This window comes from Lithobates pipiens, unplaced genomic scaffold (assembly GCF_037356315.1).
Source record: "Lithobates pipiens isolate NorthernLeopardFrog02 unplaced genomic scaffold, aLitPip1_a1.2 Scaffold_16, whole genome shotgun sequence".
In the NCBI taxonomy this organism is placed as follows: domain Eukaryota; kingdom Metazoa; phylum Chordata; class Amphibia; order Anura; family Ranidae; genus Lithobates; species Lithobates pipiens.
The window spans coordinates 423,395,053-423,419,505 of record NW_027507748.1 but is presented as its reverse complement, the minus strand read 5'-3'; the positions used below and the strand labels follow the sequence as shown (position 1 = coordinate 423,419,505).

At 38.2% G+C, this 24,453-nt stretch overlaps 1 protein-coding gene across 2 annotated transcripts in view; it reads right to left on the bottom strand.

Moving 5' to 3' along the window:
• The window catches only part of ARHGAP6 (Rho GTPase activating protein 6), a 368,137-nt gene that overhangs the window by 168,563 nt on the left and 175,121 nt on the right, over window positions 1-24,453 (bottom strand). Inside the window, exon 1 of one of the 2 annotated variants that reach the window (XM_077482553.1) lies at window positions 5,793-6,162. The exons of the other annotated variant lie outside the window; for it this stretch is intronic. The gene's annotated coding sequence lies outside the window, so the exon portion shown is untranslated. Of the gene's footprint in view, window positions 1-5,792; window positions 6,163-24,453 lie in introns of those variants that run through there. 2 annotated transcript variants of the gene reach the window in all.

The following is a 24,453-nucleotide window of genomic DNA, read 5'->3' as shown; positions in this document are numbered from 1 at the left end:
TGTGGTTCAATATATACTGTGCTGTGGCGATAAACTTTATCAAGCCGCCGACACAGCTTCTAGACAAGAAAGCGTGAATAACTAAAGAAAAATAAATGTGTAGTGCTATGATAAAGAAATAAAAATATATGAATCACCATATAAATCATTCAAATAAGAAAAAACCTATTCCTAATGTTAATTAAACATAGGAACCAAAACCATATTTGAAAAATTAAATAAACATTGAAATATACATATAAGTGAAAAAATATAAGTGAAAAAAATATAATAAATGTTAACAAATTATAATAAGAAAAAAGTGCTTGTGCCAAATAAGTCCCAAAACTATAATGTCCAATGGTGAATTTGTAGAGAGGTCAGTTTTCCCAAAAACTACTTTCAGAAACAATTCGTGCTCTTCTAACATGCAACACAGTCACCCCGTAAAAATGGGGGAGGCTTACCAGAGGACTTGGACTTAGTGAGACATACGCCCCCCAAGTCTTATGGGCTTTGTATACAGGGTCTATCTGATAGGTATAGATGTTCCTTGGACTCAGCTTGTACCACCACATCAGAATAGGTGAGAAAATCGTTACTCTCCGATGCGAGATGGAATGATAGTCTCGTACATGGAACCATAAAAGCAGAGACCCGACATAGCGTAATATTGTCACGTAGAAATTTTAATAATTAAAAATGAAAGAACTCACATTTTGCTGGTATTAAAAAGCGACATGTACATGAATATAGAAATAGCGGTGTCTGCAGAGGAATCCCCCGATGCGCTTCAACTAAGGAGTCGTCATCACCCCAGAACTTTAACTGAACTACTACAGGCCAGAGATGATCTACTAGAAGAGTTAGGCAAAAAGTTAAAACGCAAATACGCACTAACACAGAGGCTATTTTATGAGTTTGGGAATAAATCTGGGAAAATGCTCGATAGAGAACTCCAGACTAAAAAAGCAGCGTCAACCATCCACACTATTAGGGACCCCCCGGGTAAAACAATCGTCATGACTGAAGGCATAGCTGATCGTCTTGCACAATATTATACCAAACTATATAACTTAACCACCCCGAACAAGACCATGGAGGACACCAAACGAAAAGAGACGATTACCAATTTTTTTAGCCAATATGGCCCCAAAATTACTTCCTCTGAGGCTGCAGAATTACAACGCCCCATTTCCCTTGAAGAAACCAATGAAGCTTTAAAACAAATGAAGACAGGCAAAAGTCCTGGCCCTGACAGTCTAACTGTTAGCTACTATAATTCGTTGCAGATGTTCTCTCCCCCACTGGCTGAAAACCTTTAATTCTCTATCCTCCTCGTCACACACTAATACAGACATCCTCGAAGCCCACATAACACTGATACCAAAACCAGGTATCAATTTGAAAACATTAATAAAAACATTGAAACAAAAAAAAAAAAAACATGCAGAACACAAAACACCTGTAGAAGCAGCAATTTTTAAGCCAGTGTGCATGGAGCCATAGCGTACAAACTTCCTGTGACCTCTGTCCAAAGCAAGGGCTGCAACAAACCATTGTTTTAAGTATACTGAACAGGGAGAACTCCAGGGGGTTGATTTACTAAAGGGAAAACCACTTTCTGAAATCACCAATTCTGAAATCAGGGGAAGCGCTGCTGATTTTATCACTCAATCATGTGCAAGCAAGAATGCTGTTTTTTATTGTCGTTGCATGTCCCCCTCGGATCTACAGAGACTGCACTTCTAAGTGCACTTGTAGTGCAATGTGGATTTGCCTTTAGTAAATAAATCCCCTTATGTGACTGATACATTATGTCAACAGAGAATGATAGAGTAAGTATGCTGAGCCACTGAAACCTACCCCGGTAGCAAATCTACAAACCTCTTTATATATACCACAATAACAAAAAAAAGCAAGCTCATAAAAATGCACAAACCAAATTCAAAAGTGCTATAAGGCAATCTGCAATTATAACTTAACCACTTGCCGACAGCCGCTGTCATTATACTGCGGCAGACTGGCTCATTCTCGCAAATCACCGTAAGTGTACATCGGCTTTTTTAAGAGCTATAGCAGGCGTGTGCGCATGCCCATGGCATGGTGGGTGAACAGATGCGCATGGTCGGTGGTGTCTGCCGGCCACCCGTGATCGCTCCACAGAAAGCCAGAATGGGGATCTGTCAATGTAAACAAACAGATCCCATTACTGACAGCATAGTAGAGATTGATCATCTGTTCCTAGTGATCATGAACAGCAATCACAGTTAGAAACATCTCCCAGGGAATACATTTAACCCCTTAATCACCACTAGTGATAACCCCTTCCCTGCCAGTGTCATTTATACAGTAATCAGTGCATTTTTATAGCACCAATCACTGTATAAATATCAGTGGACCCAAAAAAAGTGTCAAAACTGTCCGCCGCAATGTGACAGTCTCTCCTAGTAAAAAAAATATAATAATAATAAAAATGCCATAAATCTATCCCCTATTTGTAGACGCTTTAACTTTTGCGCAAACCAATCAATATATGCTAATTGCATTTTTTTTTACCAAAAATATGTAGAAGAATACATATTGGCCTAAACTGATGAAGACTTTTTTTGGGTGGGATATTTATTATAAAAAAAATATTGTTGTTTTTTTCAAAATTGTCTGTCTATTTTTGTTTATAGCGTAAAAAATTATAACTGCAGAAGTGATCAAACGCGACCAAAAGAAAGCTCTACTTGTGGGAAAAAAAAGGATATACATTTTGTTTGGGTACAGTGTCGCACGACTACGCAATTGTCAAAGCTACGCAGTGCTGAAGCGAAAAAAATGGCCTGGTCATTAAGGAAGGAAATCTTCTGGTCCTTTAGTGGTTAAGCATGCACCCTGTAAAAAATACCCCATCCAGTCCAGTAATCATTTTTCATTTTAAAGCCTACCTTGGACAGTTAAAATGTGAAATCAGTTATTTTTCATTAACTCTTTTAATAAGACACTAAAAATGTACTCACTTATCTGAACCAATGATGGACTGGCTAGCTAAACTACAGTTCTACTAATTCAACATCGCATGAGTGTTACAAAACAATGAAATGTCTTCAAATCAACCACTGGTGAGACAACAGTTAAAAAAAAAATGTTTAAAATGGATATGTTAACATTTCATGTATTTCGTTGCATCAGTTTTTCACAGTATCGTATCCTTGGGTGTGAGTGTCACTGGAACATTGCACATTTCCCATAATAAAGAAAATAGTTGTGTGTTCTGTATAACGGAACAAAAATCCTTTTGGGAGTTGTGGTGACCATTATACTTTCCAAAGCTTCCAACTGCAGCGTGTTAGGGACACGCTTGTACAAGGTTAAACTATCCATCATTCCCATGACATAAAAGGATGCCACCAAACCTTGATTTCAAAAGAAAGACTACTGCAACATTTCACAATAAATTTACTAAGAAAGACAATTATATTTTTTGTCATAAACATTTACAGGAACAGTTGCTATGAAATTAGTCCTACATGACCCAATTCAAGTCCCTGTGTGATAGAGTTTTAGAGTCCATAGAGCATATGCTTATCATTTTGAATGACTTTCTTGCATGTTTCATCTACACGGTAATGGAACACATTTGGTGGTCTTAAAGAGCTTTTTGTCTGAAAACGGGCCAGCCTGTGTACAATCTTTAGACACATGCTAGTTGTGGTTGTTGCATTATTGGTAGATTTCCTGTTGAGGTGACTTATGACAACAACAAACTCGAGCAAGCAGTACCTGGCTGTTCAACAAGGGAAAGAGATCAAACCGAGGAACTGATAGGGGGCTGAAATGGTATATGGGCTATCCTCATTGGCCTGTACCTAAGAAAACTGAACAGCTTGCAACCAGGACTGTTAAATATCTTGCAACATCTATGATAATTATAAAGTTATGTGTTGCAGATAGCAAAATAAAGACATAGCTAGAAACTTCTAACAATGACAATACTCAAGTTCAATAGAATTGTACAAGAAAAAAATTACATGAACTACCAAGATATAAAAATGGTACATACTTTTAAACTGAACCATTCTCTTTCTGTAAATTAGAAAATGGAAGTGATAGCGTACAACCTCAACATGCTGTTTACTAGACCACCAGTCTCCTCTGCATTTAATTATAATTCTGAATGCATGCTTAATTATGCTGTGCTGGTTAATTATGCAGTGCTCTTGGATATTAGATTTTTATCTTAGTCATGCTTTTAAGTTCTAACAGGTGGCATTGTTACAAAAATAACAATATCTTTTGCTTATTAGCATACAGAACAATATATAAATACACAGCTAAAATAGCAAAGTGAAACACACATGGGGAGGCTTGTTCAAATTGGAACACTTGGAATTTGGTGCAGCTGTGCATGGTAACCAATGCATGGTTAAGTTTGGACAATAAGCTCTGGTTCACATTGATGTGATTTGGCATGCAATTTGACAGGTCAAATCACATGCCAAATCGGCAGCAATTGCCAGCAATGGCAGCCTTCCGAATTGATTCCCAAAAGTAGTTTCTGTACTACTTTTGGCAATTTGGGGGTGCAGTTTCCATTGAAATCTATGCAGAAACCTGCACAGATGTCTCTGAATTTACCCCTGAAGTCGGGACTGACATGCAGGAATGAAATTGTGCAAGTTCAGCTGAACTCACACAATTTCATTCCTGCAGTCAGTGTGACCCAGAACTCAAACCTGGAAGCTGATTGGTTTCTATGTAGAGCTGAACCAGATTTTGCATGCTCAAGTTTTAATAAATCTTCCTCACTGCCTTTTGTCTGTAGGCATCATCCATCCATTATCTGTAATGTATATATACTGTTTCCCCGAAAATAAGCCAGCGTCTTATATTAATTTTGGTAACAAAAGACACAGTAGGGCTTATTTCCGCTTATTACCATGTAATGTGCTGTCTTCTCTCCCCCACTCTCTCACTGCCTGACAGGTATCCCCAGTGTGAACTGATTTAAAATGCTTGTAAAATCCTACAATCCACTCTATTACAGTAGTATATAACGTACAATGTGTGTGTTTCTGTAATATAATTGTGCCAAATACCTTAGTTATAGCGCCACTCTGTGCTTCTGTGACCCGCCGGAGCTCTCTTCCCCGCAATTATATTACAGAAACACACACATTGTACATTATATACTACTGTAATAGAGTGGATTATAGTATTTTACAAGCATTTTAAACTAGAGCTTATTTTCGGGGTAGGGATTATATTGAAGCCCTCATGGAAAATAATGCTAGGTCTTATTTTGGGGGTTGGTCTTACTTTCGGGGGAAGCATGTTATATATATATACACATATAAATGTCATGCAGCATGCAGTGGAAGAGAGTGGAAACCATTGTCATCCATTGTGCGAAATGATGTAACTAAGAACTCTCTTCCACGGTTGGTGGTGTCAGCGGGGAGTGTCAATAATTTCAGAAAAACTTTTAGACGGGCATCTTAGCAAATGCAATATACAGGGATATGGGAAATGTTAGTGACATAAACACACGTTGAACTGGATGGACTGGTGTCTTTATTCCACGTTACCATGTAACTATATGTGGAAGACAAAGTGGCATCAAATTTATTTATAGAAACGTGGTGTTCTTGAATTGGCTAAAAAAAAGTCCTAATTGTGATCAATAACCCTTGTTAGTGACTATTTTCTGAGCATAGCTCCTTCTTTGTTAATACTATATCACCCATACTTAGATCCCCGTACAACAGATTTGTTATAAAGTACATCAGCTATCATTCAAAGGTAGTGAAATGATTGTTTCTTACCCATTAAGTGTACGTTTGCTTCTTTTCTTTCAAATACGAACATTAACACAAACCATGAAAATAGACTCAGACAGCAAAGAAAGAAAGAAAAAATATCTCAGTGCGCTGCGAGGAAGGAAAAAAAACATCTGGAGCTGCTGTAAATCCCACGACAGAGTCTTGTTTTTCAGAGAGGCTAGATTCACTAACGGGATGGTTACAGATCTGCAGTTCACTTCCTCTGTTCAGCTCTCCTTCTTATGAGAACCAAGAAAGTAAAAATTTTCAGTGCTGAGAAAAATCTACCGCTGCCACTTAACACTGGACTTTTTAAGGCTTAAAAGCTGATTAGAACTATAAAGTGAAGCAAAAAGGGAGAAAGCCGTACATGGGACTCTGTGCCTCTTAGACAGACTGACACTGTACAAACTTTCCTTATTAGGAATGAACTAAAGAATGTTGGAAGGCTCCAGGATCTTCCCTTTTCGTTTTGTAAAAACAGTAAAGTTTATTTTTCATTTTACTAAATTCATCCAGTTGCAATCGCAGGGCATCTTACATCCTACTACACATTAAACCTTAAAGACCAACTCCAAAAAGCAAGCAGCATAAGAAAAGGAACTGCTGGTGTAAAGCAGGCATTGTTACCATCCTGCTGAAGTCAGGTATTTCATCAATATTACACAATGTTCCATGACTACAGGCTGCCTGATTGTACAGAACTATCAAAGCATGTCTAGATGGGACTGCCGTCTCTTGCCATTCATTCTATTGTGCAGTCTCTCTGCTGATTAAAAAAATAAATAAAAAAATGCGGGTCTACTAAAGTGTTAGATATTGTAGCGTTCTTCAACTTTTTGGAACAATTGTATCGCTGATAGCTGTATGTATGTGTCCAGTTGGGTTGATTTACAAATAGGCCTCATGCACTTAGGGCTTAAAAACGCCTCTTTTAAAGGTGGTTGGTGCACTTTTTTCAGCCTATAAAAGTATCTCTATGTTAGCCTATGTGTCCATACACTCATAGGTGTTTACAGGTGTTAAAAAAAAAAGGAGTAGTTACTAGCAGGAACAAAAAAAATCGTCAGGAGGTTCAAGAGAGGAGCTTTTGAACAGAAAAGAATGCTTAACACTCCTAAATGCACTTAAACGGTGGACACGATTGGCGCTTGAATACATTTAAATTCTGGCCAATGGAATCCATTAAGGCTCAAAGGCATGGCGCACTTAAACGGATCTAAAAGTGTGTGCAATATGTAGCTTTAGGCACGTTTTTTAAGCAGTTCTATCTGCCAGAGTAAAAGGCGTTCACAGGAGAAAATGAAATGCCCTGTATGCATGAGGCCATATAGTAGAGAATGTTTTATTTGCCAAATGAATGCTCACTGAGCTAAATAAAAGAGATGGAACTCTGTATTTTTTCAGTTGTACATGATTGAATATTCAAATAACTATAGCTTTAATTTATTCACTAACTTAAGTGAACATTTCTTTTGCAAAATAAATTTTCACTTTGTTAAATTAAAAATGTTTTTTTTTTTTACTCCTATAGTAAATCAAGCATCTGATAGTTACAGAAAGCTATGAAAACAGCAAAAAATGTATATAAAAAAAATATAATATAAAAAGTCTACACACCCCTGTTAAACTGTCAGTTTTCTGTGAAAAGCTATGGTTCGCAGAGAGCTTCCAAAGCATCAGAGGGATCTCATTGTTAAAAGGTATCAGTCAGGAGAAGGGTACAGAAGAATTTCCAAGGCATGTGATACACCATGGAACACAGTGAACACAGTCATCATCAAGTGTAGAAAATATGGCACAACAGTGACACTACCAAGAACTGGACGTCGATCCAAAAGTGATGAAAAGACCAAAAGAAAACTGGCCAGGGAGATTGCCAAGAGGCCTACAGTAACATTAAATGATCTGAAGGAATATCTGGCAAGTACTGGCTGTGTGGTACACATGACAACAATGTCCTGTATTCTTCATAAGTCTGGGCTATAGGGTAGAGTGGCAAGACGGAAGCCTTTTGACAGATATGGAGTGTTTTTGCAAACAACATTGGGCAAATCTTGCCAAGTCAAGATGTGCCACGCTGATAGACTGATACCCAAAAAGACTGAGTGATGTAATAAAATCAAAAGGCCCTTCAACAAACTATTAGTGAAAGGGTGTGCACACTTATGCAACCATATTATTTTATTTTTTTATTTTTATTCCCTCCACCTGTGCCGACTAACCCATGCCACCTATCCATGCCCATCCATGCCAATCCGTGCCAGCTATCAGTGCCAATTTGTGCCACCTATCAGTGCCCATCCGTGTCGCCCATCAGTGCCACCCATCAGTGCCGCCTATCAGTGCCACATATCGGTGTCCATCAATGCCACCTCATCAGTGCCACTTCATTGGTGCCACCTCATCGGTGCCCATCAGTGCCGCCTTATCATTGCCCATCAGTGTAACCCCATCAGTGCCCATCAGTGAAGGAGAAAACTTACTTATTTGCAAAGTTTTGAAACTGAAACAAAAAAAAACATTATTTTTTTCAAAATTTTCTGTATTTTTTTATTTGTTTAGCAAAAAATAAAAACCGCAGAGGTGATCAAATACCACCAAAAGAAAGCTCTATTTGTGGGAAAAAAATGATAAAAATTGCATTTGGGTACAGTGTAGCATGACCGCGCAATTGTCATTCAAAGTGCGACAGCGCTGAAAGCTCAAAATTGGTCTGGGCAGGAAGGTGTTTAAGTGCCTGATATTGAAGTGGTTAAAATACTCCTACAGCAGAATGCATATTATATGCCCAACATATACTGTACATAACTTACAATCAAATAGCTCCTACTAATGTCCTGTTTCCTGCTTGTTGACCACAGATTGAAAACACAAAGACAAGCTAACCGGTTTTATTGCATTTTATGATTAACTTATTTGACATGGCAACCGGATGAGATTCTTTGCTGTATATGTATGTGTTCTGCACTGTTAGTGTAGCAAAGTACAGTTTGTTAATTATAAAAAGACTTCTTATTTAAATATGGCATTTCACAAATCTAAACTGAATGTCTGACTTGTTTATGGCAACCCAAACGTATAAAAGAAAAAAAAAAAACACTGCTATCCTGTACTTTTTAATAAATCCAGCTTTTTCTGACAGCTCCATGACCTGAGAAAGGGATGAACCCAATAACTTTGGTATGCTCACTGCCATATTTGCTTAATAATATCTTTCCGAATAGTTTCTGCTGCTTGGGAAAATTAAATTAGGATATATACTGTATATGTGTGTATTTACTGCTTGACATAAAGAAACATGGATAGGTCATTTTTCTCTGAATGTAAACTACAGATTCCATTTTGGGAAGATAAGAAAGCATTAGGGTGCAAGTATTTATGTCTGGCAGATATGATAAATGGCTAGAAAAATTAAGTTGGCTTACACTGGAACTAAATATTACAAAATGTTGTTATATATAAGGTTCTGTGTTGGTCTACAAAGATCTAAACATGGTCAGTACTGTAAAAAAATTAAACCAAACAATAATACACATGTGTAAGTATACACAAATGTATTGTAGTAACAAATCTGTACCTGCTGCACAAATACATTCTGGTAAGACCACAATAATTGGTTGTCAGTGCCTATCCCACCAGTTTCAGTCCCTACTATCGTGGTGTAGATTATATCACTACTAAAGACTAGTGGTGCAGCTGATATGACTACATACTGCTTATAACTGATACATGCACAACGCCAGCTAGGGGATGGCAAAGAAGAGCACAGCCTATTTATGTTGGATCAAAGGAATCCAGATTATATGTCTGCAAGCAATGAAGTGCAGAGAAAGAGAGGAAGCCACACAGGACCGCTGGGATTATTAATTCTTCTGTATCTCAGTGACTGATAGACTCTTAGAGCCATGCACACTGTAAAGAAGTAGGTTATAGGAGTTCTTTCATATTGCATTTGAAGGGGGATCTATATAAGGTTCTGTGTTGGTCTAAAAGATCTAAACATACATACAAAAAACAACAAAAAATAAAACCCCTGGATTAAACCAAACAATAATACACATTAAAACTTAATTAGTTAATTAATTCATCTTAAATCACTTTTTTAAAAATGTAAAATAAAACCTCCTGTGTGAGGGGAGTTAGTTCCATAGTGCAGGGGTGCCATTGGCATCCTTTGAGCAATATCCCAGGGAATGCCAAATAGAACAAATCATCTTAGCTGATGCTACAGCCCGGTGTAATAGTGTCTTCTCGTGAGATTTGGATTACTTGGAATGCTTTGGTGCATCACCTGCAGGATGTTAGTATCACCCTCAACTAGGTGTAACAGACAGAAAGAAAGGGTAAGGTAAGTATATTCATTAACTTTTTTCCTCCACAGACATTTTGAGATGGGAAGGATGGGAGGGATGGCATGTGTAGACTCCTGAGTCCCTGCTTTTCCAGATAAATGGGCAGCAAGGTGGTTAAATGGTTAGCACTTCAACCTAGCAGCATTAAGGTCACTGGTTTGAAACCATGACACTATCTCCCTGGAGTTGTCATGTTCTCCCTATACCTCCGCTTGCTTCCTCCAGTTTCCTCCCACACTCTAAAAAACATGATGGTAGGTTAATTGGCTCCTGTCTAAATTGGTCCTATAACGTGAGTTAGGGACCTTAGCCTGTAACCGCCTTGAGGGCAGGGACAGATGTGAATGTGCAAAATATATTTTATATATTTATGTGTATATCTACCGTATATACTCGAGTATAAGCCGAGATTTTCAGCCCCTTTTTTTAGGCTGAAAGTGCCCCCCTCGGCTTATACTCGAGTCACCGCCGTCTGTCTACTACGGACGAGGATGAGAGGATGTCCGTGATAGGCGGAACACTGACTGCTGGGAAATTGAGTGTTCCGCCTATCACAGATGGAGGCGCGGCTTTTGAAGAGTGGAATGGCCGCCGTCTGTCCCAGACGAGAAGAGGTGTGGTGATCCTGGCATGGCCGCCGTATGTGCAGAAGGACACAGGTAGGCTGGACACACAGGGCGGCTGGACACACAGGGTGGCTGAACACACAGGGATGGACGGACACACAGGAATGGACGGACACACAGGGATGGACGAACACACAGGGATGGACGGACACACAGGGATGGACAGGCATGTCTCACCCTCGGCTTATACACGAGTCAATAAGTTTTCCCATTTTTTTTGTGGTAAACTGGGGGCCTCGGCTTATATTCGGATCGACCTATACTCGAGTATATACGGTATATGTAAAGCACTGCATACATTGATAGCGCTATATAAGTACCTATAATAAATAACAAACTAAGCAGACCTTGCAATTTTAGTGCAAGGTCTGCTTTGAGAACTTAAACTGTACTCTTCTTACCATCCTTTTACCAAAAAATCTCACAGCTATTAACAACAGGATATTTAAAAAGAGAAGTAAAACTTTTAGCAATAGCAGTTCTACTTTCTGCAGAATATCATCACTTTCACATAGACCTACAGCTCTCTCTACCTGGGTGCCCGGGACTTTTATGAGTCTGGTATTTATCAAGGTCAGAGGTAACTACAGGATAAATAGAATGTTAAAACGATATACAAGTGATATTTAAATGGCGTTCTTAGTAGATGTTTACTTTAAAAAAAAAATAGCTATGGGGATAAAGTGGAAAGTGTATAAATCAGTTTTTAATTTGCGATATACAAGTTTTTATTCATTAATACTGGTGGAAAGAAAATGAGAACAAAATTATTTTTGTTAATGAATCAACCCCATACTGTCAATTTCAATTACGGTATTCGTAAACCTGATTTTGCATTAAAATAATAAGCATGTCATACATACCCGATCTGTGCAACTGCCTCTTATTGGGTCCCCCACCAGCACTCTCCACTACTCCTCTTCTGTGTGTGCCCCTATAGCAAGCTGGTTGATATGAAGGCATGCTTGCGGGTGTGTTCCTGTGATGGGCTGTATGTGTCCATAGACACACACAGCGCAGATCAGCCAGCCCCCCACCCCACAGGATTTGACTGACAGCAGCAAGGGCCAATGGCCAAGGGCAGGGACAGGGGAGAGAAGAGCTGAAGCCAGGCATAGTGCTGAATCAATAGAGGACTCAAAATTGAGGAGCTCACCAGGAGGTCCTGTACTAACGATGCGATTTTAGTACAGCGATCTCCCCCTTGAGCTACACTATTTTGTCAAAAGTATTGGGATGCCTGCCTTTACACACACATGAACTTTAATGGCATCCCAGTCTTAGTCTGTAGGGTTCAATATTGAGTTGGCCCACCTTTTGCAGCTATAACAGCTTCAACTCTTCTGGAAAGGCTGTCCAGAAGGTTTAAGAGTGTGTCTATGGGAATGTTTGACCATTCTTCCAGAAGCGCATTTGCAAAGTTGGGCAGTAATGTTGGAGGAGAAGGCCTGGATCGCAGTCTCCACTCTAATTTATCCTAAAGGTGTTCTGTACCATCTGATTTTGGCCAATATTTGGCCCATGTGTACGGGGCTTTAGTGAGGGTGAAAAAGGGACAGGCAGCAGAAGATTTTTTTTTTTAATTCAGGTAAACAACCTTTAGCATTTAGAACCACTTTAAGTTGTGGCTCTTTAGAAACGTGTTCTTATTCTGCTGAGTGTTCTATACAAAGTGATACATGAATAAATAATCCATATGTGTGTTGGGTGACATACTAGTCTACAAAAGTGCTCCAAAACAGAGAAAAATTACATTTTAGTTGTGATAGTAAAAAAGTCAATGTTTAAAAAAGTAGTTGGACATGTGAGACAATGATCTATGTGTATACTGTCTGTGAAAGAAAGCCTCTGTCATATCTCTGCCTTAATAACAAGGGTACAAGTCAGCTGCCAAAATAATAATATAGTGCTCATATCTGTTCCTGTGGAGCTTCCCGTCTGCTTCCTTTAAATGTGGTTCCTAATAAATAGACAGTGAATAAAAGCAATGGCTGTTTTCGTTTCAAATTCTCATTCTTTAGTCATATTATCCATACTATATCTGAGCCTAAAAATTAACACTTTCAACATTAAAAACACCCAAAAAGGACTTCAAAACTATAATGCTATAATGCAAAACTATAATGCATCCCTGTGGTGTTCATACCTCTGACCCGTAGATGTCACTATTTACAGCTGTTACATGTATAGTACTTTCTATAATCTGTACAATTAAGTTCCAGTTCCTGTTCCTGGATATTGATGCCTAAATCTATTAACCACTAGAGTCCTCAGGCTTTTCTTCTCCCTAGATCGCCTTGAGTTCCAGAGTCCAGAGTCCCCTCAGATCTAAAGTGACTGTACTTCCAAGTGAACTTGTAGTGTAAAGTGTATTGGCCTTTAGTAAATCAACCCCATTGTGTGCACAACATTACATTACACCATTGCTGTAAGGATTCTTTTTGGGAGGGAATATTTTTTATTTATTTTGAGATGTATAAAAATAAATGATATAAATAAAGAAATTTATTTATACTTATTTTTACAAAAGGTTCCACTTTTTTTCTTCATGGGAAGGGTCTTGATCTGGTCTGTGCGGCTCCCATCAAGATTCTGGGAATTGTAGTCTATTATGGCGTGTTTTTCTCCTGGAAGTTTGTAAGTGTTTTTAACCATTAATAAATGTTGCTATAAGCATTCACACTATGCAAGCTCATTGCTCCTTTCTTTTGTGATTCTTTGAGTGGTAACTGGTCAACTGTGAGGCTTCTTGACGACTGCTGAGCATCCTTTTTTTGGGGGATTTGGAACAAGCAGTTTACTAACAGAGCGTGTTTTGACTTCCCAAGGCTTTGAGAGTCACATACATTCTGGTAAGTGCATACAAGTGCTTTGGTGGATGGTGTTTCACATATGAGAATATTTGAAGAGCACTACCTTTTTCATAAGAGGGCCTTCGCATTGGTGGATACAAATCTTTCACTTATGCATTATTTAAGCACGGCATATGTTTATATTCTGTTTATGGATGCCTGAACTTGGTAATAAAACACTCTAAAACTATTCAGCCTCCCAATCTACAGGACGGAACAATTCCTAAATTGCCAAGTACGATTATTATTTTTGTCATCTCTGACTGGATCATACAGATCACAATTATCAACTTATGCCAGTTTATTGGCAGAACTTTTTGTTTTATGTGCTTTTCATATCTGCTTACAAATTCACATGCAATTCACATACAACAGATAGAAACCATATTCAAAATCTCAAAAATGTTTATACATCTAGAGATCACCATATCCCTATGCATGCAGCAATTGATTTGACCCCTAACCTTCTAATTCCAGGTTATTGCTGGAAGGGGAACAATTAAAAAATGTCTGGTCCTACATAGGAAGAGCAGTTGGTTGGGGGTCTCCTGTTGCCTCTTTTTATCTGACCAAACAAGCCAACTCTGAAATGATCACATCATACAGTATATGTGGCTAGCTAAGGTTTTGCTGAAATGTTTGCAAATTAATTACCTGAAGGCCAGTTGTACAGTTAGATTTACCTATCTACAGCCTCCTAAAGGGGAAATACTGGAGAATGATTGCCCTATCCAGCCACCTTTGATCACATAAAGAAACATTTGTATGTTTATAGGCACCTCCATTAACCTGGCCACTACTGCTCCTCTGGCTAAAAGTTTTCAAATATAGATAATATATTTCATGATTTGCTCTCCCCATCAAACTCACGCCACCAACATAGTTCCCAATTTTATTTAATCAATCTAAACAGCATTGGTTGTTGAGCTTTCATTGCCATCAGTATAATATCAGTGGGTGGAACAGTTGGGCTAGTGACTAAGGCACACCCCTACAAACTACTGTTCTATGAGACACTAAATAGCCTGTCTTTGTTCCAAAAATGAGGTGGATCAGGAATGTGAAGAAAATTAGGTTTGCTTTCCTAAGTGGAAATCCACAGTTGACTCTTCTGCATTAAATATCACATCTATGACATTTATGTTAATTCTTAATAAAGCTAAAATGCAAAACAGATTTATTTATGGCAGTGTATAGATAGAAGACTTTATCTGAATTGCTAATTTGAGTGCTTCTCTGTACTAAGGAAGCTATTTTAAGGGGTAGATGTTTTATTCTTCCTCCCTTAAGTGTATCATCTTTGTTTTCTCCTAGCATTAATTATCTAATTATAAGTGAGCTGTATAATGAATTAGACTAAAGCTTTGGATTTGCAGTACAATAAAGTCTTATGGAAGAAGTACAATGGGTATAAAAAACAGTAGATAAATAATACCCTATAATGTGTTGGTTTATTACTAATGGTTTCTAGAGGTCTGAAGAGCTTTTCACCTATTCAAGTACTTGTTCGCATGGCGAAATCAGAGTATATTTAAATTAAAGTCAGCAGCACTGTGTAAGGCATTGCAGTTTATAAAAGCATGTAAACGATAGCTTTTCCATTCCACTATCCAGTACAATACTTCTACTTGTATAGACTATCTCAGACTAATATTTAACCTCCAGTTTGTCCTTCTACTGCTGGGTTTGCTAGATAAAAACTGAGAAAGTAGTGTACGTACACAGTTCACCTGAATCGTTTTATTTTGTCCAGTAATTTTGAAATATTTGTGGTGTTAGTAGGGCACACGCTCTAATGTTATAGCAGATAAGTGTCAGAAGATGAAAGGAGATCCCCATAATGCTGGCCATAGTTCGAATCTTGGCCAGTTACTGCTCAACCTTGATTCAAACCATGTATGGGAAGGCTGAATGTACCATGTTGATCGATCAACCTCTGTACAACCAGTCTTTTTACTTCCGATTATCGCTAGCGGCTGGTATAGAATATATAAAATCACACTCTCCTAGCTCATAATGCCCTGTATGTATTTTTGATTTCATGTAGTCAAAAATCCTGTCCCAACACCACATAGTCACAAAATTATCCATAGGTGCACATCAAAATGAGTCACAAGAACATACCCCTCCTTCTCTGAAACCATAGGTCCCTGTATTGAGTTTCAATTGGACAGAGGCCATCAAAAAGGTAAGCAGGCACTGCTGGGCAATCCTGTCTTAACACCAGGCAGTCACAAGCTCATTCATTGTCAGTAATTTACAGGTATTAAAGCTGTCCTAAAGTGCTAAGGTTTCTTACCTTAATGCATTCTATGCATTAAGGCAAAAAACCTTTCAGTGCCTTCCCCCATCCCCCAACTACTTAAGTCCTGTATCCATACAGTAATGTGCTTGTCTGCAGATCTTTTCTCCTCTCTCCGCTCTCTCATAGACTTGGCTGAGAGTAGGAGGAGCCATTGGTTCCTTCTGCTATTAGTTAAACCATGTGAGTAGAGAGTGGGGTGGGCCCAAGCAGTGCTGTGTGTGTCAATGAATGCAAACAGCCCACTTGGGATCGAGCCCGCACATATGCCACCATAAGAAGAGGCTTGGCATTCGCAGAACAAGAAGAGCCTAGAGTGCCAGCAGGGGATCCCAGAAGCGGAGGTTCCACGCTGCTCTGTGCAATACCATTGCACAGAGAATGTAGGTATTACATGATTTTTACTTCAGGAGAAGAAATAACTTAACAACCGCTTTAAAGGAAGGAGCCTGCAACATTTCAACAATGACAACTTACTTCCTGACAGGTCCCTTTAAAACTGTACTGGTTGTTATAGGTTAATGCATATAGCATAATGTTTTATCACACTTATCACACTCACACTTAGAGCTGAACCCTAACTGGATGACATTTTATTTGCTTAAGCATAGTATATATGAATATATTTTTTCTCCAAAAATTCTGGTATTATCTTTTTCTACCTCAGTGCTGCTGCTTTAGTCTCTTTCAGGAACCTCCTGTCAATATTCACTAGCTCCAGAGTCCAAATATCATTGCTCTGAAACGGCTTCACAATAGTGACAACATTGGACCATACCTGTATAATGGGTAATTGCAAGGCCACTTGTAGTCTCCAACAGAGGTTCATGTGATAGGGTAACAATGCAAAACCGCAGTTGTCACCCTATACCAGGAAGTGGCCAGGCAAGGACTTTCAGAGCAAGATCACCAGGCATTATTTAAATAAAAAATGCATAAAAAATAACTTTTAATATAACATTAACATGTAAAATCTTAGGTGAGGTTTCAGTAATATATATTTGAATAATGCATTGTTAAAAAAGCTGGTAAAATGTTTATTTTTTATTTTATTTTATTTTATTAGCAATTTTTCAGTCAATACGATTTACCAGGCCTGATCTAGAGTAGAGTAATGTGATTACTACACTGCTTATAGAATAATGTGACAATGGAACTGATTTACTAAAGAAGAAGAGACTGACCAATGAGCTTCATAAATAATGTGAGGGTCCATTTTGAATACCAAATAATGTGCAAGGAATATAAGAGAATCTAGCATTTCTGCCTGCACATGATTGGATGACTGAAGTGAACAGCATCGCATGATTTACCAAGCTCAGGGACTATTCACTTTGCTAAGTGAACAGCTTACAATACTCTAAGAAATGAACATTATTCAAGCCAAGATTGTCTATGCAATGAACACAGCCCTAAACTATTATTTTTTAGTGGTTTGAGGTGAGTAGACCAAGCATTACCTCGTGTTGTAACATGAATACTCAGTTTGCCAATTTTTGCAGGTGCAGCCTTCTCATGTAGCAATTAATCAACACTTGTAATGATGTGTGTTGACTACAATACATGATTGATTGCACTGTCAAATCCCAATGGGCATATAGCAAAAATGTAACAACACTTAAATCCATTGTTACTCCTAAACCTTTGACAAGTTACAGTTCATCTATACCCCAAAACGTATCATAAGCAACAGATACTTAAAGCATACCTGTCGGGTTAAACAAATGTTATATGTTGTAAAAATAAAAAGGAGGTTCCTACCCATGTCTTAACTTACCCCCCCCCCCCCCCACAAACATTGATCAATACATTGCACACAGTCACTCAGATTTAAAAAGCATGCATGGCCAAGGATGGGGCAGGGCTCCAAACTTCTTTACTCAAAGTCAAGATGTGCCTATGGCACACTCCTTGTCCATGGGTTTCCAATTGAAATAAAATTCCCCTCCAAAATGCCAAAGTGGGCCTATTTGAGGAATGCCTTTTGTGCCCCACCCCCATATTTCCTGTCCTTACATCTCTTGCTGCAGATATTCCCCCAATATAAAAAAGTTCAAAATGGCAGCAATGTGTCATCTCCTGATAGTACAGAACCTTGGAGGCACTCTAAACATGCTCACTTTGGTGTGTATTGCTGGAGAGTTTTTTTTTTTGGGAGGGGGAATGTGATCAACACAGGGCCAATCAGCACTGTCTAGAAAGGGTCAGGGGTCACGTAGTCGCATAGGCCAATCAGAGGAGAGTGAAAACGTTATATTTACTAAAATAATTTCCATGTACTGTATACTGTGGGAGAACAGATACTCAAAAGTGGAACTTCTGCTTATTCGCCATCTCCGGAGCCACGTTTGGCACCTTTCAGGGGGGAGGGGGGACAGGTACCTGTTTTTGAGAGGTACCGTTCCCCACTTCTGGGAGATGGGGCCATAGTGATGTCTCTGGGAAGTTCAGCCCCCTCCTCCAGCCTCTGCCGCCGGACCAATTACAAAGAGCAGCGAGTTTTGCACATGCGCAGTAGGGAACCGGCTGTGAAGCCGAAAAGGCTTCACTGCAGGGTTCTCTTACCAGGAATATCGGCAGCTGCATGCACCCATCAGCCGATCTGAAGATTGGCTGGGGTGCCGACATCGCGGGCTCCCTGGACAGGTAAGTGTCCGTATATTAAAAGTCAGCAGCTGCAGTATTTGTAGCTGCCAACTTAATTTTTCATGGGGAGGCTGGACCTCCTCTTTAACTAAGTAAAGTGCATGTGTCAGTAAAGTGCATATATCAATAACACACACAATTTCAACTATAACAATCTGCAATATAGTGCAGAAATATTGAAAACAATATAAATTCTCTAAAGACAATATGGTGTGAAACCTACAATACTGCAAAGCAGCAACTCCCCTATACAATAATATAAATACATGAATTGCCTATAGTGACACCATACACATGGAGTGACACACCATATTGTCTTTACTTCAAATTTTTTCTAGACATAGAAATTAAATTACGTTATTGTATAGGAACGTTTGGTTAAAGTATTGCAAGCGCCACACCATATTGTCTTTACTGAATATTTTTTCTATACATAGATTCCATTAATTTATAAAAAAATGCTAATATATTGAACTCTACCCTCTGCTGCTGTCTGCTGTGCCTCCTCTGCTCATTCCTCCAGGAGGTGTGTCATTGCTACTGGCCAGATCACCAGGTGAAAACAGAGCGGGAAAGCCAAATACTTGAAAATATATGCAGCCATCACATCTAATGATTGCAAAGGTGCAATATACAGTAATACAGTTTTTGGCTTTGGGTTTAATACCATTTATGTCCAACTGAAGCTGCCAAAAATCTATTGTTTTCTAAGAAGGGTTGGCTTTTTATCTCAGCGTTTGTGTTCTTGCTTTCCTATTTCAAGAAAGTGCATTTTTATGATTTGAATTTTAAAACTAAAGCCTTTCATGTCAAATTGTTAAAAGGTAGAGAATAAATAGGTGAATTGTACTACTATTACGAAATACGAAATAATCAAATCATCAACACGGAGACAGACAGCAACAATGTATTTTTTGGTACAGCAAAAAAAAAAAAAAGGCTAGAGTCCCGTCAATGTCTCATTGTTTGTATTCCTGTTGCCAATTTGCCCTTCTTTTCTGTCTGGTAATATTTTGAAGCCTGACAAATTGTCAAAACTGCAATAAAAAACTAACAGAGGTTCTAATCCTTTCCTAAACCATTAAAATAAGTTTGCACTGTAACACGTTGTTACTGAACTGGCGTTATTCTCTGCAAACACAAGATATTACAATACCACCAACCATGCGATGATCACGGTGATCTATTTCTGGCAGCTAGACGGTGTTCAGCTGCTTTAAGCTGATCTTCAGACAAGCAGATAAATGAGCACTTGAATTACATATGCAAGAACTGTTTCACCCTACAAAAGATCTGTAATTGCATTCAATCACCCTCATGATGCAGACCAGACAGCATAGCTAGGTCAGTGGCCTCATTTTTTCTCTATTGCTATTAAAGTGTTACTAAATCAAGGACCCTGCATTCACTATATCTGGTCTCCCACAGTACAGAGAACATGGAAATGCAATTATTTTAGTAAATATAAACTGCTAAATACCTTTTTTCATCAGCAGTATATAGCAAGCTTGTAACTTCTATCAGTGTCTGGTTAAAGCTTGTAGGAGGAGTTTTCATTCTCCTCTGACTGTCCTATGAGGCTGCATGACTCCTGACCCTCTGTCTGGCCCTGTGCAGATCACATGCACTCTACCAAGAAAAAAAAAAACTCTAGAGCTATACACACCAAACTGAGCATGTGCAGAGTGAGTCCAAAGCTCAGGAGATGGGTTGGGGATTGTGGAAGAAGGGAAGGATCAGAGAAGACAGGATTAAACAGCCTTTTTACACAATGCATAATAACCCCATAGGTTCCATGGTGAGAATAACGCATGTTTGACTGCATATACAGATTTTACTGTTGTGGGTTTAGTAACACTTTAAGTAGTACAGACAGGTCACCAACCTGCTCATACCTCTCAGCTGTCCCTCAACTAGGGTTCTCCCTCTTTAGGAACCACATCCCTCTACCAATATTTCCTCAGATGTCCCTCTTTGGTCTGATGTATACAACGATATTTAAAAAATGTTCTATTTAACTACTATTAGCACTAAATCTTTCATCCATTGTCCTGTCACAACATTTTTCTATTTTGACAGTTTGATTATTTTGAAGTTATTTATTTTTTATTAATTCTCCATGGTCTGCATAACTGTGGGTGTGGCAGGAATGTGTCCCTTGGCTACAAACATTACCCTTCTTTCTCATTTATACGGTTACAGGAATGGAAAACTGGAAGTGCTGCCCATAGCCACATCTCCAATGAATGCATGGTATGGCTCTTTTGGCATTATATGAATAACTGCATATAATGATTACCAATCCGTTCCTCCAGAATTTATAGATCCACTTTAAAGAAAAGCTCATGCAGCATATAAATGCATGCTTTTTGGGAAAATAATTAATGGAAAAAGCTGTAAATGAATGTGACAAAACATTCACATAAATCTCGATAAATTAAGCTTTTGGCTCCCAACATCATCAACTGTTTACTGTATGCGTTTTTATGTGTCTGATTTTGGTTTCTTGTAATAGTTTAATGACTGTGGAACTGTGGAAAATATTTAAAATCTATTTACAAACACTTGGGACATTCTTTCCAATCACATTATTATCACACAGACCGCAAAAATAATTTAAAGAATTTGTATAACTTCAATCATAATGAACTTAATAATATAAGCCAATCTGTTTATGTGCAATTTAAAGATGTTTAAATTTCTCTAAAACAGCACACTACAAAATAAATAAAGCTTATTTTGGTACTGCCATTTCTGCCTTATATGCTTGCCGGTTTGGTGGTGGAGATATGGCGATTCCGACATTGCCTGTGGACTGTTTATCTATTGGATGGATCATATTCTGACACTTGCCATGTTCTTGTTCAAGCTCCCGTACGCTGGCCCTTTTATTATTTTGTACCAATTCTACCTACCCCTTGGAAATGTCCTTGTTTTGGAATATTGTTTTATTTCTCTGATTCCTGTTTGCTTTTTTGCACAATCCACTTTAATTTTTTTTCTGTTTTCTGTGCTATTGCTTTTTTCATTTTTTCTTTTCAATTTTGTACTTGCCCCAGATTGTCGGGAGTATGTCTGAAGTTTTGATATTTTTTATGTTAAAATTTCTCATTTTAATTTTTCAATAAACTTAGATTAAACATAATATAGAAAATACACTTTAGAGATGCCACACTACTATTTTGGACCACATCGACTTTACATGGGCATAAAGATTATTTGTCCTGTAGAGAACATCTTGAAAAAGTTCATTGTGGCTAGGCAGTTCCCTGAAAAATTAGCTTTTTGTCACGAATTCCTTTTGAAAAATAGAATTTCCTGGTACATACCTAAGCACTGCTGTTCCTGTAATTTTATAACTACACGTCTTAAGTGAGGGATCATCTAAAGCAGTGGTTCTCAACCTCAGTCCTCAAGTACCTCCAACAGGCCATGTTTTGGGAATGTCTCTTAGATAAAATAGCTGTCCAAAATACCAAGCCATTGACTCTGATTTAAAGCACCTTTGCAAGATAAAGGAAAACCTGCGAACATGGCCTGTTGGGGGTACTTGAAGACTGAGATTGAGAACCACTGATCTAAAGCATATTATGCCTCTGATGACTGCTTTTCTCATGAGATTTACTTGACACTACTGTACCACTTATTGCTCTTCTGGGGGCATGAGAAGAAGCTGTAACTGCAGAATGCCCCTGCTTCATTTATTCTGTGGATATTTGCTTTCACTAGTTACTTCTTGATCAATCCCCTCCAGTCATCATCAGATCACCAATCACCAGGAGCAGGTCGGAGATCAGGACGCAAAGCCTTGTTACTCTACCAATATGGCCACCAGACAGGGCATAGTAAGTTGGTCTTGGGGATATATCAGCTGTAGGGAGCCCAGACAAAAATTGTGACTGGTTCTTTATCCTTTTTTAATGTAAACAATTCAAAAAAAGTTGGAAGTGCTTCTGATAATGCTAATTGTCTGGATGTTATGCTAAATCATTGACTTTAGTAGTTTATGAGTCACTGACCAAGAACAAGTGTACACATCAGGAAGGAGAGAGTAAAGTCAGATGTCATATGCATACTCTTCCCAAGTTAGTGATTCAAAGTGTTAAAGCAGAGGGTTCAGCATGACAACCAGATAACTAGCATTTGCAGAATGAGAGAATGTTTCCTTTAACTGCAATTATTGTAGGTCTTGGTGTGCCCAGGTGTACCCAACTAGAGTTAAGTGGTAGGAAAATTTTCAAAAGCCGGGGGTTCCAATTCTCTAGAAATCACTAATGCCACATACTATGTGCACATAGGAAACATTATTCATGTTGATGCCTCTGGCAATATGCCTCAGAGAATTTACACTTGGGTTCACTGCTGACCATTTGTAAACAGGATAAGTAATTTCATGCTACGGAGCTGCATAAGTAAAAGCCATTATTTGTTTAACAAGTAATTAACCACCAGCAAAATACAGGATTCCTCAGGTGGTGAAATTCCAGTAAACTTCAACAAATAACAATCTAGGGGTTCTCTGTATGGTTGACTTTAAACTGGAACTCACTTTTTTTTAACAAATGACAAGACTGCATCCAAAACTGACAAAGAATACTGTATGTACTAAATATGACTACAGCATAGACTAAAGTTGATAGTGGCCAGAATCATATGTAGTGGTCTGGCAGGCTACAGTGTTACAATCTGGCATATATTATACTTTTTGTAGTTTGAGGTATGTGGTTAGTTGGTAGTAGCATGCGTAGGATGGTGACTAATTCATATGTCTTGAGTTGTCAATTCTGGATAATGCAGGGAAGATGAATATTGGAATGTCCAATCTCCTCTTAAACATGGTGTAGCTAATTTGATATATATATATATATATATATATATATATATATATATATATATATATATCATTGTAACACATTGTTGAATTTCAATGTTCTTTCAATGTGTACTATTTTAACAAATTGGATAGATTTTACACATTTTATCCTTTCATGGTTTTTGGAAAACTGTTTTATGTATCATTAATGTTTTTGGTACCTCCCTTCTGGATACCTGCAACATTACACATATTAAATAAGCATGGAACCAGTCAGAATATGCTTACATAAAATGTCATAAAAAAAGTGTTTGTAATTATCAGCAAAGGAACTGCCGAGCCATAATCCTTGCGGCTTTTGAAGGCGGTTTACTACGGAATGTGGCTTGAGGCTAGCAAAGGTCAGAGAAACGTTGGTGTGGTACCATTCCCAGATAACCCCTAAAGAAGTCCAAATACAAAACGACTGTACATTCAATTAAGATGCAAATTCATTTTTTAGACCGTGCAATAAAAATGGTCACGCATAACGTTGCAGTTATAGAATTCTCCATATCAATTTTTTTTTCTTGGGTTCAGATATACTATAAATACTATAATAAACTCACAACACTGCTTAAAAAGTCAATTTAATTGCAAAGTAAACGTTAATACTGGTAAAATCTACTCGTAAATAGCCCGGAAAAATTACTTTGCTTAAATTAGACTTCAGCACCTGATCTTGAATAATAAAAGTAAAAGACAATTAGTTGTATTGAAGACAGCAGATGGTTAATAAGACAAGCTAATATATACTTTGTGTGCTTATGGTGAGGACATAGCCCCAAGTGATATTACACTTATTCTTTGACCTAATTCTTTGGCAAAAACAGTGGGTTACAGCGATGCTGATTTAAGCCAGTTCTCTGAGGAAGCCAGCACACTGCACACAGAACCAATGACAGAAAGTAATTGCCTACCGCGGCCAATGTGTGAAATGTAGCACGTCAAGCTGTTATAGATTCCAGGCCAAGGAACAAGCCATTGCCCAAAAACATTTTTCTCACCTACAGCTGGAATGCAGGATACAT